The sequence below is a fragment of the Dermacentor albipictus genome, chromosome 6, assembly GCF_038994185.2.
Source record: "Dermacentor albipictus isolate Rhodes 1998 colony chromosome 6, USDA_Dalb.pri_finalv2, whole genome shotgun sequence".
Lineage (NCBI taxonomy): Eukaryota > Metazoa > Arthropoda > Arachnida > Ixodida > Ixodidae > Dermacentor > Dermacentor albipictus.
The window spans coordinates 103,818,901-103,836,728 of record NC_091826.1 but is presented as its reverse complement, the minus strand read 5'-3'; the positions used below and the strand labels follow the sequence as shown (position 1 = coordinate 103,836,728).

General features: G+C 46.3%; 1 protein-coding gene across 2 annotated transcripts in view; it reads left to right on the top strand.

The window, feature by feature from the left end:
* The first annotated feature begins 11,453 nt into the window (after positions 1-11,453).
* The window catches only part of LOC139046993 (uncharacterized), a 41,629-nt gene continuing 35,254 nt past the window's right edge, over positions 11,454-17,828 (top strand). The window contains exon 1 of one of the 2 annotated variants that reach the window (XM_070520920.1): positions 11,454-11,619. The gene's annotated coding sequence lies outside the window, so the exon portion shown is untranslated. Of the gene's footprint in view, positions 11,620-11,810; positions 11,861-17,828 lie in introns of those variants that run through there. The other variant, XM_070520921.1, reaches the window with a different exon arrangement.

Here is a 17,828-nt window from a genome sequence, read left to right as displayed (position 1 = left end):
ACGACTGTCGGCAATCGGAGTGTCTAAGTCATTTACTAAAGTGAAAGTTTGATTAGGGCTGAGATCAAATACTACTCAAAATTGTGTGGGTTTACTGTTGAGCATAGCAGGTAATGTAGAATAAAATAAGAACGCTTAAATTTAGTACTAAGGGATTCAAACTGTTTTTCGACTGTAAAATATTTTTCCCACACATACGAGGTTTTGGAAAGTTTAGCATAGTAAAAAAGGTTCTTTCTCTTGTCGTTCAGGCGTTTAAGAGTGCTGTTGAGCCAAGATTAAGACGACCGCTCCTTCACAGCGATACTGAGAGCATAAGTATTTATCAAATTTTGCATTTATTCTTAAAAAGTGGCCAGTCGATCGAGGCCGGCTATACCAAACTTCGCGTTCGGCCATGCGTGCCCAGTCTTCTCGGATACTTCAAGTTGCAAAGGTTCAGCCACAGTTCACAGAACTGTCGAGGCAACCCGCCTTGCGCCAAGTGCAGTAACAACGAATATTCCCGCGAAACCTGCAGTAAATCATGTGTGAACTGCGATGGCCAGCATGCCGCATACTCGAGGTCGTGACCATCATGGAAGAAAAAAGAAATTGTTGTAAGCAAAGTAACAGAAAAGATCTCATTCAAGGAGAAGAGAGAGAAAGAAGTTTAATGACACGAAATGCCGAGAGGTCGGCCTGAGGTATATTCCTCTAGCCAGCTACTCGGCATTGGGGGAAGGGGAAGAGGGAAAGAAAGAGGGAAGAAAGAGGTGCATGATGGGTGACGATGACGATAGAAGGAAGATGTAGAAGATATGGCAAGCAGTTTGGCATGCTCAAAGTCTGCAGTCCAGGCCCGTAATTTTTTAAAAGTTCAGTAATGCCTTGATGGCCTTGAAACTAGACTGAGCGTCTGGCTAAGAGCCTAAAATAACATCCTCCGACAACGGTGCGCTGTCGAGACGCGTAAGGTCCTTGACCAACCTATCACGCTCTTCCACAAACTTAGGGCAGTCACAAAGTACATGACCTATAGCCTCAGTCACATTGCACACCTCACAGTGTGGAGACTCGGTGCGTCGCATGAGGTGCACGTATCTGCGCGTAAACGCTACCCCCAGCCTTAGTCTGTGCAGAAGACTGGCACAGCTTCGTTGAATTTTTGGTGGTAGCCTAAAATTCATGGTGGGGTCCAATCTCTGGAGTCGTCTGCGGCGATTATCCGGGTTGTCCCAGTGCTTTGCTTTCAAGGAGGCATGCAGGCGGGTATTTCACCTGCCCAGAAAGAGCTTTGCCGAAGTGGCGCGTGAGGAGGCAGCGCCACAACGGCTTTCGGCGGCTGCCCGGGCCACACCCAGTGAACAGACGGCGACGCCTTCCGCACTCTTGGCGGCCGCAGCCAGCGCTGAAGCGCCGTCGCTGAAGGGGCCACCGACCTGCGGGCTGGTGGCCTCAAGGTCCTGCTCCCATAAGAGGCCCTCTCGTCAATGAAGCCGCTCACAAAAGCAGGCGTCCCGCGTCCCGCAAGAGGCGATGGACACGACTATCGGCTATCGGTCAAATGGCGCCACGGGTGCCCGAAGAGCGCCGATAATCTCTCGACCGCTCCAGAAAAGAGCACGCCCGCATCGCAGAGCCTGTGCGGGGCCCCGTAAGTTAAGTTGCACTTCCCATGTTAGACACACAGCACGCGCCTCTTGTGTAATATGAGCACACAAGTATGGCAGTAGAATGTTAGGGGACTTTTACACAATCTACATGAAATGAAAGAACTTCTGAACAAAATATTTCCAAAAGTGCTTTGTGTCCAGGAAACACACCTTAAATTCACAAAGACAAACTTTCTTAGGCAGTATGCCATTTTCCGGAAACACCGCGACAATGCTTTCACTTCGTTGGGTGGTGTAGCTATAATTGTAGCAAAAGATGCTGCCTGTCAACAATTGCAGCTCCCGGAGTACGTCCCTTGAAGCAGCTGCTATCTGAGCGCGGCTGCTGAGCAAGCTAGCCACAATCGCTTCCATCTACATCCCTCCCTGTAACTAACTGCACAAAACACAATTTCAGAGCCTTAATAATGAGCTTCCGGAACTCTATATCCTCCTAGGAGATCTAAATGTGCATAGCTCCCTATGGGGAGACTCACGTTATGATGCGAGGGGTCGCCTATTAGTGAACTTCCTTTTTTTCTGCAGGTGCATGCCTCCTTAATAAGAAAGAACCAACGTTCTACTGAGTTGGTTGCACATGGAACATTCTCGTCGATAGACATAAGCATAACATCAGGTACCCTCATGCCATACCTCGAGTGGAACGTCATCACGATCAATTACACAAGTGATCGCTTTCTACTTATTGTAAAGCTAACAAAATACGATGAATGCTGCCCACAAGTCCCTAGATGAGAAGTCGATTCAGGAGACTGGACGTGGTTTCGCCAACTTACGCAGTTGACGTGGCATGATGTTCGTACTCGCAGTATTGATGATGCAGTGGCATATTTCTGAGTGTTTGTAATTGATGCCGCATCAATATGTACCTCTCAGACTAGAGGTTTGGCCTGTGAACGATGCTTTCCCTGGTTGAATGAGGAATGTAAGGAAGCACGAGGGTGAAGGCCGCAGAACAAGGCGTTGTGCCTCCTACGGGACTCTCCTACGGCAAAGAAGCTGACAAGTTTTGAACACAACAAACAACAAGGCAGGCGAACATGACGGATTGCTTAACGCGAGAGCTGGAAAAAGTACGTCTCGGGAATTTATTCACATAGGAAAGAAAGAAGCGTTTAGAATAGTGTTCTCAGGGTTTGCCCGTCGTTGACAATCAAGGCAAGACCAGTTCAATGCCGTTTACAAAAATAATACAAAATGCCTTTATTTCCATAAACGTACAATTTATGGGGGATTTAAGGAAAAAGTTGCTCGCAGCAACTTGACGGGCCTTAAACCCGGTCTGAGGGCAGCAGCAGAAGGCACAGGCACTGATTTAGAACCGACAAACAATACATAAGCGAAAAAAAAACAAAGACAATGACAACTTGGCTTAGACAGTATGCCAGCAAACAGAAGTGCAATGGAGAAAAAGAAAAAAAAGGAAAAACGTTACAAATCATAAAAACTACGCGAATCCACAGTGTACAGTATTGTACAAAAGAAGCAGCAATAGAACAAGGTAATCATTTTAGGAAAGAAATAAGACATGATTTGACAGAGGCTAATATCAAATTGAGATGTGTGACGACAGTCTACTTCAGAAAACAGTCACAAACAACCCATTAAATCGTCTTCAAAATGTCACTGAAATGCTCATATAAATGCGATACAGGACAGGAGGTGACATCTATGTTATTACATTTAAGCGTGTTTAATAGGCGTGGTAAGCGGTGGTACAACATTTGAAGAGAATAGTTAGTGCGAGGGTGCGGCACATACCAGTGTTCAGGTGACCGTGTACTGTATTCTGTTCTGTTTCTAGTTAGCTGTGCTAACGATGTGATGTATGGCTGGCTTTGTTTTGCTTCTTTACGATAGGCTAGTAACAGCCTCAACTGCGACAGAGAATGCAGTGTGAGTAAATTCAACTGTTTGAATAGAGGTGCAGTGTGAGCGTCTACTGGAGCATTACAGATACTACGTATTGCCTTTTTTTGAAGCAAGAATAACCGGTTTATGTTTGTAGCAGACGTCGTACTCCACACGAGGCAGCAGTAGTGTACGTGACTCAGGAAGAGAGCGTTGTACAAAAGAAGTTTGACCTTGCGTGGCAGCGGTCTTAAGCTGAAGAGCGCCCCAGCTACTTGCGCAAGTTTGCCTCCAAGGAAGTCGATGTGATTAGTCCATAACATATGGCTGTCAAAAAAGACACCTAACGTCTTCGCAGACTGAACAAGCTCAATTCTTGAAGAACCTATTATAATGTCGGTCTCTAAGCTCACACCTTTATTTTTTGGTTGAAATAAAATAGCTTTTGTTTTGTCAGTGTTAATTCTTAAGCCATTATCCTGTGACCATGTGTGTATTTTTTTAAGAACAGAGTTTGCAGTTGAAACCAGCCTTTCAACGTTGTTCGATGAAAAAAGCAGCGTAGTGTCATCTGCATAAATAATGTATTTAGGTTCACTATCGACAAGAACAAGGTCATTAACGTATATGTTGAAAAGCAGGGGGCCCAATATGCTTCCTTGGGGAACACCAACTGTTACTTCCTTGAACTGGGAGCAGATGCCATTAATTTCAACGAGTTGATTCCGCTGATTTAAATAAGATTTCACTATATCCAAAGCAATACCACGAATACCGTAGTACTCTAGCTTCTTTAACAAAAGTTCGTGGTTAATAGAGTCAAACGCTTTACTGAAGTCGATAAGAACCCCGAGCGTGAGCAGCTTGTTTTCAAAGTTTTGCAATATTTGTTCCTTTTGTGTTAGTAACGCGAGCTGGGTTGACCGTCCCTTTCGAAAAGCATATTGACAGTCAGTGAACAGGTTATGTTTTTCAAGGAAATCTGAAATACGCCGAAATATTATTTTTTCAAGTCCTTTTGAAAATACTGGAAGTATGGAAATGGGTCTGTAATTAGATATCACAGTTTTATTGCCTTTTTTAAACAGAGCAAGTACTTTAGCTGTCTGCATTTTGGCAGGAAATACCCCAGATGTCAGGCAGAGGTTGTAAATGTATGTTAAAACAGGCGATATAATGTTCAAGACGTGCTTTACAGGTGTAATCTGTACGCCGTCAATGTCACACGACGTGGTATTACGCAACTCAGAAAATAAATGCACTAGCTCAGACTCAGTAGTAGGATATAAGAATATACTATCGGGGCACCTGACCTGAACATAGCGGGTGGCATTTCTGTGCACACATGAACCAGCTGCATTAACAAAGAAATTATTAAAGTAATCGGGAAGCATTTCATCCGGGATGATAATGCCATTTTTAAAAATCTCAATATTTGCAGGCGACGACGGCGCTCGGTTTAACAGAACATTTAGTTTTTTCCAAGTTTTGCGACTATCATTTTGACAAGACATGAAGTATTCATATTCATAAGAGGCCTTGGCTTTCCGAAGCTCATTTGTTAGCTTATTGCGGTAGCGTTTAAATATGTGTAGATCGGTTATATTACGAGACTTAACAAACTGGTTATAGAGCATGTTTTTAAACTTTATTTTGCGAAAGAGGTCATCCGTGATCCACGGTTTGCGAATGTGCGATGATCGCTTGCGTCTAGTTCGCAGAGGAAAGTTTTCCTGGTAACACGTGATGAAAATACGTAGAAATTCCTCATATGCTGATTGTGCACATTGTGTGGCATATACATCGCTCCAGTCAAGTAACTGAATCTGTCTGCGAAACGTTTCGAGACGGTTTGGTGTAATCACTTGGCTGGGGAAAAGACGCTGTCTGTTTTTTTCAGTGCATCGTTTGAAACAGAAAAAAACGGGCATATGGTCGCTCAGGTTACATGAAAGAACGCCGGCTTTTATGATAGCCGTTGAAACATTGGTGATAAACAAATCCAGGCAAGTTGACGCGGCATAGGTTACTCGTGTTGGAACAGAGATAACGCTTGAGCAACCATGCGACTGAAGCAGGATATGAAATTCCCGAGTTAAGCACGTGTCAGCTAGGAGATCAATGTTAAAGTCACCACCCCAGATTACGTCATACTTATACGTACATACATATGCAAAGAAATTTTCGAGAAAACTAAAGAAACGTGGAATATTGCCTCCAGGTGGACGATAAAACACCGAGTAAACGCTTCTGCCACTGACAAAGGATAGAACTTCGTAGTGATCTGTGACATATGAGAATTCTTCGATGTAGTCGACATTAATATTGTCACGAACAAGCAAGCTAACACCGCCACCTCGAGAGGTAGTCCTAAATTGGTTGAAAAACTGATAGCCCGGTAGATGCCAAACAAGAGAACTGTGGTTGTACCATGTCTCAGATAACATAACGAAATCGAATTTAAAATTAAGACTGGCAAATAACACATCTAGCTCATTATGTTTGTTTCGAGCAGACTGGCAGTTTAAATGAAAACATTTAGTGGATAGCCAGTGTTCCGAACCGATGAAGTCGAGTAATTCTGTAGGCGATACCCAATCTCCACTTGACATGGTGAAATGATGGCATGCAGATTACCTCGTCATTTGAGACTATTTAGATCAGATAGATTCTTTACGACATGGGCGCTATCTCCTTCTTCCTTCCTAATAAAGATCTTGCCACCACGGTGCCAGACAAAGCGGAATTCATTTGCTTTCGCCCATTCCTTAGCCTTCTTAAGTAGAGCCCTATTTTGCGTTGTCAAGTTTTCCATCACATGTAGGCCAGATTGAAGAGCCGGAAACGCTTTCCTTTTCTCTAACCACTTATCTCTAACCGACTGATTCGCAAAACGTATCAAGACGGCTGGAATTTTATCTGCTCTAGCTGGCAGCCTGTGGATTGCCGAAACTAACTGATCATTCAGCATGTCTAACTTGAGTTTGGATGCGATAGCGTTTATTTCTGTAAGCAGGCATTCGTCTCGAACGTGCTTAAGACCATGAACTTCGAGGTTCAGCTTTCTGCTCTGGTACTCAATGTCATTTACAGAAGAAGCAATGCGCTGCAGTTCCGCACCAGAGCCGTCTGTTTTTTCGAGCTTTGAAACCCTAGCGGTAAGACATTTAATCTCGCCTTCATGCCTGGTTACGTCACCAAGAATGGCATCGTACTTGTCAGACATGAGCTTGACCGAGGCCTCTAGGTCGTGAACCATCTTCTTCAAGGGAAGCAGCTCGTCAAGCTTTCTGTTCATCTCAAGAAGCAGGGCAGCAACAGAAGTATCTTCAGCATCTTTGGGACGGGAAACATTTGGCTCAGACTTTCGACACTGTGTACATTTCCACGATTTCTTATAGTCGTCGCCTTTCGACTTAAAAGTTTTTTCCGAGACTCCGGAGCACGAGCCCAAATGGAAAAGGCCTAAGCATTCACAGCACACCATGTGCCTGATATCAGATGATATATCTCTCATGCAGTTCGCACAGGTTGTATCGCTGAGATCGCTCATTGTAATTTAAGAGCACGGCTATCTGGTACAGAGGAAAATACTTCTCGAAAGGGTAACTGACAAGAGCTAGGAGCACTTGGAACATAAAAAATGCAGAAGAACCAGCGTGGCAGCAGCAGCGGCAGAGTACGTTAACATGAGTGTTTGCTAAATAAGTCAGCAAGTGTAAACAACCAACCTGCAAAAAGTTTTCAGCAGGTTTAGACAGCGTGCCAGGCCTCTCCGCTGCTACTGCCAGAAATGACGGCAGGCTCGTGGGGACGTCTTTTTATGCCTTGGCCTTGGTTCCCCTGGCGGTTCCGTCGTAGCGGCAATTATGTGGCTCTTGACGTCGAAGGAAGATATCTTGCGTGACTTCGGAGACTGCGCAGTAGTTGGGGCTCCGAAAACAGTTGATCGGTGGATCTGCAAAAAGTTTTCAGCAGGTTTAGACAGCGTGCCAGGCCTCTCCGCTGCTACTGCCAGAAAAATTGAGAGCATTTAGAGCGACTTTCTGCTTCCGAAAATTATTTCGGAGCTTCCTTGAAACAAGAGAATAATGCAGAAAGCAAGGCATTGAATCGCAATTCCAGTGGAAGGGAGCAATACAACCTTGCTTTTGGTTTAGCCGAGCTCAGAGCTGCTTTGAATACCTGCGAGAAGTCTGCTCCTGGAACTGATCGGATTATGTAAGTGAGCATCAAACATCGTCACCCTGACACACAAATAGCTATGTTTTCTCTTTTCAAGGCAGTGTGGGCGACAGGTCATATTCCGTTGGTATGAAAAGAGGGTATAGTAGTCGCTATCTTGAACCAGGGCAAGGATCCACCCTTCGTGGAAAGTTATCGGCCTATGCGCTAAGAAGCTGCCCCTGTATGCTATTTGAAGAAAAAAGATCCATCACCGGCTACTACATTTCCTCAAATAAAACAACTTGCTTGACCTGTATCAATGCGGATTTAGAGAAAGCCGATCCGCAACTGACTACCACGTGGGCGTTGAAGAGTACATTCGCGAAGCTTTCGTTCAGACGCAGTTCTTTCTGTTTGGCGCTCCTTGGCCTAGAAAAGGCTGCGTTCATTTGCGGGCTTCTTTTACGCTCGGAAAAACACTTTTACGTAGCACGTATTGAACAACAGAAAGCTGTATCGGGAGTTTTTTATGTCGCTCTACAATTTTCTCATTGACACTTTTCATCCTATTATAATATTTGAGAAGTTAATTAAATAATTAAGACAAATGTAGTTAGGAGGAAGTGAAAAAAATGATCTTAGGATCTCCAAGTGACGGCAAAAAACATTACTTTGGTTCTGTCCGGCTACTTGGCATTTGCATATTTTAAATGTTTAGCTCAAGTTACGTGGGACACCCTGTACAACTGTCCTAAGCGTGTTTTTGCTGCTTGCTAAAACTGTTTTGTCCCTGAAATATGAGGTAAATTTGCAGCTAGAGTAGTGGAGAGCAAGGTTCCTCTCTATTACCACTCTACTGCACAAGGTTTTGTGCTATTGGAGCATTTTATTGAGGTACCTCGCCGTTTGTGCAATGCAGAGTGCTTCACAAGACAGGGGAACGCTGTATACCACCCATACCTTGGAGTCAACGAATTTTATTTTACATGGTCGGACAGCACATTTTCCTGCTGGTGGTCTCTATCACAGTTCTCTATGCTGACTTTTTTGCACATATCCATTATCTACCGCGCTACCGCTGTAGAGTAAAACGTAACACTACGCGCTGATAACGTCTGAGCGTGAGAGGTGAACTAATACTACCTCGACGTCCCGCCACAGTTTGTTTCACCAAGGAAATTCGATACAAGACTGAGGAAAAGTGAAACAAACGTAGGCAGCGGCCTTTGTAGGTGGCGTGCTCGTTGTCCAGCCTCTACGGTTCAGATTGAACGGAAAGAAATACTGGGCAAACCATAACATGGTTGGCAGGGCATTAGTTTCATGAAGCAGCAAAGACAAAGCATTTAGCTTTTTACATCAAAGACGTTAACGAAGCAATCTGACCTCCTCGTGATGCTAAGACCGATCCACTGCAGTATTTTCCGATGATATTGTAGACGGCAGGCTATTATAACCGTGCGTCAGCTACTATGACTGACGGGAGCTGCTGCAGCTGCTTTACAGCAAAGCGTAAGGGTGCCCTGAAGTAACATCGCAGTCGGTGCATGTGTATGGTATTGCAGGTGGGTCGGAAACATTGGCGACGGTTGTGGTTCGGAATTTTCACGTTGGTGGGGAATCTGCCCATGGCGTTCTTGTAGGCACTGTGGTTTATAGAGAAGATTGGCAAGACGGGGAACAATCTCAGATCCATGGGATACTACAGGCACCACTGCTGGATCAAAATACACAGCCTGTAAGTTTTCATCAAGCGGTCATGCAGTCGAAACGTCCAGTAACAGTGATGGCGAAGTGCCGAGGACTCCAATTAACGGCTTTAACGCAGGCTATGTATGTGGGTGGATCTGAATTGGAGTATATGATTGACCGATGCAGGTGCCCCTCATGCAGCGATGCTAGAACAGCATGGCGATTGGAAGCAGGCAATTTTGAATGCTTGAAACAGAGCAGACTCTGCTGATTGCCAGTCAAGACACCGGCAGGATTTCTCAGTGGCGCTACTTCTGGCAGGGCTCAAAGGTTACATATTGTTCTGGTTGTTGGCTTGACAAATGCCACATTGCAACGACGGTGATGTGTAGCTTCCACGGTGTCATCTTTGGACTGGCAGGGGCACGCGAATTTCATGTGGCCTTGCCTGTATCATCAGCAGCAGCATACGACAGAGGGCTTGAATGGCTTAGAACGAAGCACGGAGTCGTACTAAAACAGACGTCCCATTGAAGAGTGCGGACCCTGTTAAATGAACAGGCACGTGTGTGCACGACCATGGTAATGAGCAGCAATCTCTTTATGTGTATTGCGTAATAGTTGACAGCGCAGCTTCTGAGGTTCGCAATATACGCTATCTCAGTCTGCAGTGTACGCCGCAGACGGCGTAGCGCCCGTAATCTTCGCCGAAGGCTAAATACGCCTCGACCGGAAGGACGGCGTCTTCCCGAGTGTGTACCTTCCAAAGTGCCTTGTGGGTATCAAGTGATTGCGACGAATGCTCCCTTACTGGGACTGCTTATTTTTTTTTTGGTTTGTGCAGAGCAAAGCCTTGAAACCTTGATGTATTGATGCAGGCGTCCTTAGCTGGCCGGATCACAGGATGGACAAAGTGGACATGTAGAAGCTGGAGCACACTTCACAAATTTGTACGATAGTGTAGCGTTTCGAGCTTCCGAAATGCGTTTGGAAGCCACTCTTCCGATGGCGAAGAAAAGCAGTTGCTACGAAGGCAACATGGAACAAAAATAAAAAGAAGTTATCTCGGTGGCGAGTAGCTGCATCCAGAACTCGCCATTTAAGTATGGAATCCGGCAAAATCCTTTGCACCAACATCACCAGTAAGTGATGTTGCACCAGGCACCATTTCACTTACTGGAGTTCTACGTAGCGCAGTGTGGTTTGGTATATTGGCAGAGGTCAGATGCGAGATCCCTGGGCTGTGTTATGTGCTATAAGAATCGGACCTCACATCGTCAGAACCCTGGCAGGGCACTCGGCTCAGCGTCGCATGGGCGCACTCTCCGACGAGGCGGCCTGCTTCGGGAATGAGACGATGTTTCGACCCCGGAGAACGTGACGTGGTGCGTCGGGCTTTAGTGGTGGCTGCAGCACTTGCCTGTTTGCAAGGCCTAGTCATTGAGCAGCACCGGTCAATAGGAAAGACGTTGAGCCGGTAGTAGGCTAGGGACTACGTGCCTTACCTTAAAAGTGGTAGCCGAGGGAACTTATACACCGACCACAACAGTCCAAAAAATGTTATCAAACACAATTAACCACGTGATTCATGGTGCAAATGAGAGAATTGACGACAAACATTTCACGTGGCGCGCAGGCCATATGTGTGGTTGGACTCGCTGGCAAAGAGCGTACCTTGCCTGCGCGAGTCAAGCATTCACAGCAACGCCAACGGCGCGAGCACATCTCGAGTGTTTATGTTCGGTGGCAAGAAAATATAACTGAACCTTTAATTAAACGGTTAACACATACAAAAAGTCGTGGAAGGCAGTGTTAGCGCTATGGGAGATAGTGTTACAGGCTGAGATTCTCTTTGTGCCAACAGAAACGAATAGCGCTATTCTCCCGGTGATCAAAAATGCTAAATCATCAGGCACCTGTGCCTGAAAGACACAATGCGTACACATACGTTCCGCCAGCTTTATTTGTATTCGTGAAATAGAACGCCTTTCAGAGCCGACTGCTGATTGTTGTCCGCGTAATTTAAGGCCTCAAGGATGGAAAAAGTCAATATTTAGGATAGCTGCTCTTCCACATTGAATGAAAAATGTCTGCGAATGGCGCTTGGTCTTGTACACGCTGCTCCCTGATGTCTGCAAAACAAAGGCACTGCAGCATAGTTTTACCGCCCATTCGCGGCTGCTGAATGGCGCTGTCCTCGATCCCTAGTTTGCCCGTACTTTTACAGGAGTTACCCGTACTTCTACAAAAGCGGGTAAGCAATGCTTACCAGATTTGGTCATGTCGCCACACCTCTGCGTCTGTGGAATGAATGTGATGCCTTTCACGTGCGACCACACTTAACCACCAGCAGAACGCCAAATACCTCATCAACTTGAATGCACCATTCCTGTAACAGCAGATGGAACTGCTGCAACACCCGTTTTGTCGACAATATTCGTAGTAGCCTACCCAAGTGTTCGCTAACCTTTTCACCAAGAAACAAATATATTAACGTAAGACACCATATGCATCGCTAATATTACTTTCGTCTAATTGGTTTCCACATTTCTCGCAGAATCGCTGTATCCTGAGAACGTGTTTCCGTCATTTATGCCAACAAATAGTTGTAATGCACGTTATTACTTAGCTTAAGTGCGTTTAGGATCACTTCATTTCTAGATCTATTTATGACCATGTAAGTGCCTACAAAGGATGATTTGTAGCCTTCAATATTTTTCCCCAGATTATCACATCCCTTGACTCAATATATGCCGAAGAACGCGCGTAACACACACCTTCTACTGCCCAGCCTTAATGATGGCTTTACTTACGCTGATGGGATGGGTTTGAATTTTTCTGAGCGGTGTTATATAGTGATGATACAAAAACAAAATTATATGCATGCCATTCACTGTTCATATCGGTAGTAAATGCGGCCTGCTATCGAGAACATTGGCTCCAGAACTGCGCTGTGGACGTTTATAGGGCCTTCGGACATTGCCGATCAGGGTGCATAAATAAACTGTTTGAGATTGTGCATTAAGCTCTCAGCCAAATACTTCTGCGTAAAGGCACAGGAAGACAGAGTATGACTCTGTTCTGCTGGGATAAGTAACTGTTCACTTCTAGTTCACAAATACTCGTACACAATAGAGGTCTATGGCTTAGTCAAGCTTTCGATGTCGGCAGCTTTTTTCTGGTGGTCTCGAGCATCACCTGTGTATTTGATGCAAATAAACATATTCTTATCAATATTATTATTACTAATGCAGTAGCGACGGCATATAAGCCTACAAAAAGAAATGCGGATAAAAGCCGGGTGCTTAAGCCGGTGGCGTCTAGTAAGCGTTGGAGGCTCCCGGCGTTAGAGCTCGTCCATATGCAGCACTTCTCTGTGTCCATGGCCGCATTCCGCCTGCATAAAAGACGGCGCTCACAGTTACCCCTCACTAGCGAACTGGCTGAGAGGAGTTGGAGGGTGGGGCTGTAATTCACCTGCCCCACCGTGGCAGAACAATGGGATATTGCTTAAAGATATTTATCAGCTATGAGTTAGGATACCTCTGTAGCATCAATGCCCTCTGCGACTTCGCAGCTCCTTGTAATGTTATGCTTGAAGCCCTGGAAAAGTAAAATGAGTAAAACAAAAATTTCCGCGAGTTGGAACCAAGAAAACTCCGGCTCCGAAGGGGATCCTTTAACATTATTGCACAATCAAACTTCTTTTATTACAAGGGAAAGAAAAGTGAAAAATATCACCTTTGGTTAACAAAATTCATGTTAGCACAAGTTAACAAAGTTCACAAGTTAACACAATCACTCAAACGTAAGATAGACATATGCAGTCATCAGCATACCATTCGGTGCTGGTTCCAGTGCAGCAGTCCCTTTTCGTACATACGTGGTGCCGTTTTATGAAACAATGGGTCCTTTCAATCGGAGATCAGGCGTGGAAAAGAAAAAAAAAAACATGTTTAACGTCGAGCTCTAGCTCCTCGAACGGTGTTCTAATACGCCGAGGCCACAAGGCGCGATGCTGCTACTGCGCAGCAAGGATCGCGTTTTGGCAGATACCAGGCGTGTTCCATTATATGACATATACAGGCATGTTTTACTTGGTGGTAAAACATCTTTGTGGAAAAGATGTGTTGGCACTGTATCATAGCTTAACTTTGCATAAGAGATTCACGGGAAGCTGTCTATGCCTGAACGGGATAAAACTTGCCGTTGTAGGAAAACAAATGAAAAAAAATAAAGAAAAAGTTAGATCTCAGGTTAAGCCGACTTTTCTTTGCATCAAATCAAATAGGTTTATGATGCCATCGTGGCATAGCCTAAATTTATGTTATTTCTGCCTTATTGCAGAAATTTTGCGATATATGTTACAATTTAAACCGTTTGCAATTTTGACGTCTAACACTGCACCGCCCACACGTGATCAATACAACAATGCGAATCAGGAGATTGCACAGTGTTCGACGTCTACTGTGCGATGTCACGAAGACAAAGGTGGTACTCGAGTACAAGGCTTGTCGAGTAAAGAGCGGTGATAGCACGTGCACGTACAGAGAAGTTTCACATTGGAAGCAATGTACATGTGGGGAAACCGCTCAGAATTAAGCGATTTATTTTATATATTTCAACAAAGTATGAGACGCAATAACATGCAAGCAGGTTTGCTGTTCAAAACTGCACAGTAGGGTGATCGCATGAAGAGAGACAGCTCATTCTGTGGAAGGGACCAGCAGGCTGGTCACGATCTGAGTGGGTATGTTGTAGAAGGGAGGGCCACACTCAATGAGAATATGGTGGGAACATCCTTCGGGGGTTTGCTCTTTCTTTTTCTGGTTTCGTCGCTGCAGGCTTGGTTCTGGCAGAAAAACTGCCCAAATGTGATAAGTTTTTTTTCTCGTGCTGCACAATGGTATCAATATAAGAGATCATCTTGTTGAATACTGTTCATTAGAGTTAAGTGGTGGTTATGTTCCTCAAAAAAATCGCGACAGCTGTTTCATTCTTTTCTTATCAAAGCTAATGAAACCGCTGCAAGCCTCGGTATTATAATTTTTCTCCACGAAAAGAGGGTCTTAAAGGGACCTCTGTTACTATAACTGCGGAGTTAGGCATCTGTTGTCACCGCCTCCCTGTGGTCCTCATAAATATAGACGTCCTCATCTATATTTTCGCCCATTGAAATTATATCCCGAAGTGCCTCTGCATCATATCCTTGAACTTCACATGCAGTGACGTATTCTGACGTAATAGTTATGCGGAAAACCGCAAGGCGGAGAGAAGTGTTCAATAAAGAGAAAATGAGACATCCAGATAAACGTAGCTACGTGCTACAAAGGAAACCCATACGGCTTCCTCGAAAGAAAAGCGTCGCAGTTGAAGAAAAATTTGTTCTAGTCCGGGACTCGAACCCGGGACCACCGCCTTTCCGAGGCAGCCGCTCTACCTTCTGAGCTAACCAGGTGGCTAGCGGATGGCACTTAGCAGATGACACTTAGTAGCACTTAGCTACGTTTGGGTGGGTGTCTAATTTTCCCTTTATAAATTACTTCACTTTCCCTTGCGGGTTTCCGCAGAACTATCTCGTCAAACTCTTGTATTTGCTTTGAGCTGTTGATAAATTTGACTTCTCCCTGCCATCTGCTAGCCGACTGGTTAGCTCAGATGGCAAAGCGGCCGCCCCGGAAAAGCAGTGGTCCCGGACTCGAGTCCCGGAGCAGGAGGAATTTTTCTTTAACTACGAGACTTTTCTTTCGAGGAACCAGTATGGGCTTCTTTTGTAGCACTTAGCTACGTTTGGGCGGATGCCTCATGTTCCCTTTATTAGTGGCGTATTGTGGCCATATGAGGTCTGTTAAGATTCGTAGCAAGGGACAACATTTTTTTTGAACAGACGCAGAAAATACATAGGTTGCACTCAAAGATTCTAAGTTATTGCGAGGTAATTCTAGTTATTGTGAAGTAACATTATTGTGAGTTAACTGATGTACCACTGAGGCCGGACTTTCATGAGTTTTATGAGGGGAGTTTTTTGACATCCGTGTGCGCCATGCAAGTGCTATTTGAACCGCAGGGCAACCTAGGGCCTACGAACGCTTGAAGCTATGCCCGTGCGCCAAAAATAACCTTAGTGAACAAAGAATACATTCACCATTCGACCTTCAGTAAAAGCGCTGCATTCGAGGGACGTCTGGTCGTGAAATGTAGGAGTGTACTATGTATTGCAAGGGGCCCTCATGTGTCAACTAGTGATTACTTGCTTAGACTGGCAAAAAAAAGAAAAAGAATTGGCCATCTCCTTTAATGTGTGATTGGATGTGCATGTTCGTTTTTTACCTTTATAGGCGCACGCGCGCTTATAGATAGATTTTTAGCGCCTTTATTATATTGCTACGGAATAGTATTACCGATGACGAAGAGGCGAGCGGTACGAAGACGACGACAACGATTAGAGGCTAGCGCGGGCTGTTGCCTCTTGGCCAAGTGCGGCGTATTACGTTGTAAATATACTTGTATATAGCTTTTCATTTGCGTCTTCTTACGTAACATATCTGGTGGAGGTGGACGTTCCCTGTACCTCGTCACGGAGCTTCGCAGTGGACGGTACGTCGAGCCTAGCTTCATGGCTCCCGGCGATGACAATTCGACTCAGCCGCCTCCGACCCCTCCTGCCACTTCGACGACCTACATCTCTCTCCCTGCTCCTCGTGATCCTGGCGTATTCTCGGGCAAAGATGGGGACGACGTCGACGACTGGATCAGCCTGTACGAACACGTCAGCCGCAATAACCGGTGGGACCCTACTATCATGCTCGCCAATGTAGTCTTTTACCTCGGTGGCACACCTCGAGTTTGGTTTCGGACGCACGAAGAGGAGCTCACCAGTTGGGATTCGTTCAAGCAAAAGCTCCGAGACTTGTTCGGCAACCCCTACGGTCACAAACTTGCCGCGCAGAAGGCGCTTTCCGGCCGTGTGCAGACGTCAACAGAGCCCTATGTCACCTACATTCAGGACGTCCTGGCTCTGTGCCGCAAAGTTGATGCACACATGCCTGAGTCAGACAAGGTATCCCACATCCTCAAAGGCATTGCCGATGACGCCTTCAACTTGCTCGTGTTCAACAACGTCGCGACGGTGGATGCTGTTATCAAAGAGTGCCGCCGCCTGGAACTCGCTAAAAGCAGACGTATCGATCAGCAGTTTGCCCGTTTGCCCAACACCCCAGCGACTTCTTCCTGTGCCGACGCTCCTCGTCCCAACAACACCGGCGATATTACCAAGATCGTTCGGCGTGAGATTGAGGCCGCCTATCCGGCTGCCTTCGCCTCCAGCCCCACCAATGCACCGGCAGTCACGGTTTCCCTGATCCAGGCAGTTGTCCGCCAGGAGTTCGAAAACATGGGCCTTCACACCATCTGCTCGGCCCATCACCCTGATACCCATCCGGCTTCTTCGATTCCGCCCCGTCCCGCATCGTCTTACCCACCGCGTTTCCGCAACCCAGCTGAATGGCGCACTGCTGACGACAAGCCCATTTGTTTTCACTGCCGTCGCATCGGGCACATTTCTCGGCACTGTCGAAGTCGCTGGACTTCCGCGACCCGGTCTGCTTATACTGCCTATTCTCGACCCTCGGGTGGCCCTTCTCGTCCTTATGCCGCACGCTCCGATAATGCCGCCACTGACTCTCCTGCGCCGAACCGCCCCTATTCTCGTTCACCTTCGCCCCAAGGACGACAATCTCGCTCTCCCCAGCCCCGTCGCTCCTTTTCGCCGACTCCCTTCGGACGCCGCTCCCAGCCGGAAAACTGAATGATGCAGCGCCTCGAGGTGACGCTGCATTGCTCCCTACGCCGCCAAATCCTCTACTGACTTTGCCCACTCATCTGAACCTTCTTGACGTGCACGTCGACGGTGTTTCCGTGTCTGCTCTCATAGACACTGGGGCGCATTTGTCCGTAATGAGCGCTGACCTTCGTAACCGGCTCAAGAAAATTATCACGCCCGCCACGACGCCTGTTGTCCGTGTCGCCGATGGCGGAACAGCCCCCGTTATTGGTATGTGTGCCGCCCGCGTCTCCTTCGCCGATCGCTCAACAGTCGTGCTATTCACGGTCATCGCCCACTGTCCCCATGACATCATCCTCGGCTTAGACTTCCTCTCCGCACATTCTGCTCTAATTGATTGTTCCGCTAGTAATCTCCGCCTTGACCTGCCTGTTCTGGATCCCGCTGAACCACACCCCAGTCGCCTCAGTTCCGTCGACTTTGTTCGCTTGCCACCTACGGCACTGACTTACGTTGACCTAGTGTCATCCCCACCAGTGCCCGACGGTCACTATATCGCGGCTCCTATACAAGACGTCCTGCTTACACACGGGATCACGGTGCCTCATACCGTTTTATCTATTACGGCTAATTGCGTCTGCCTGCCCGTGGTCAATTTTGGCTTGACGACACAAGTGCTG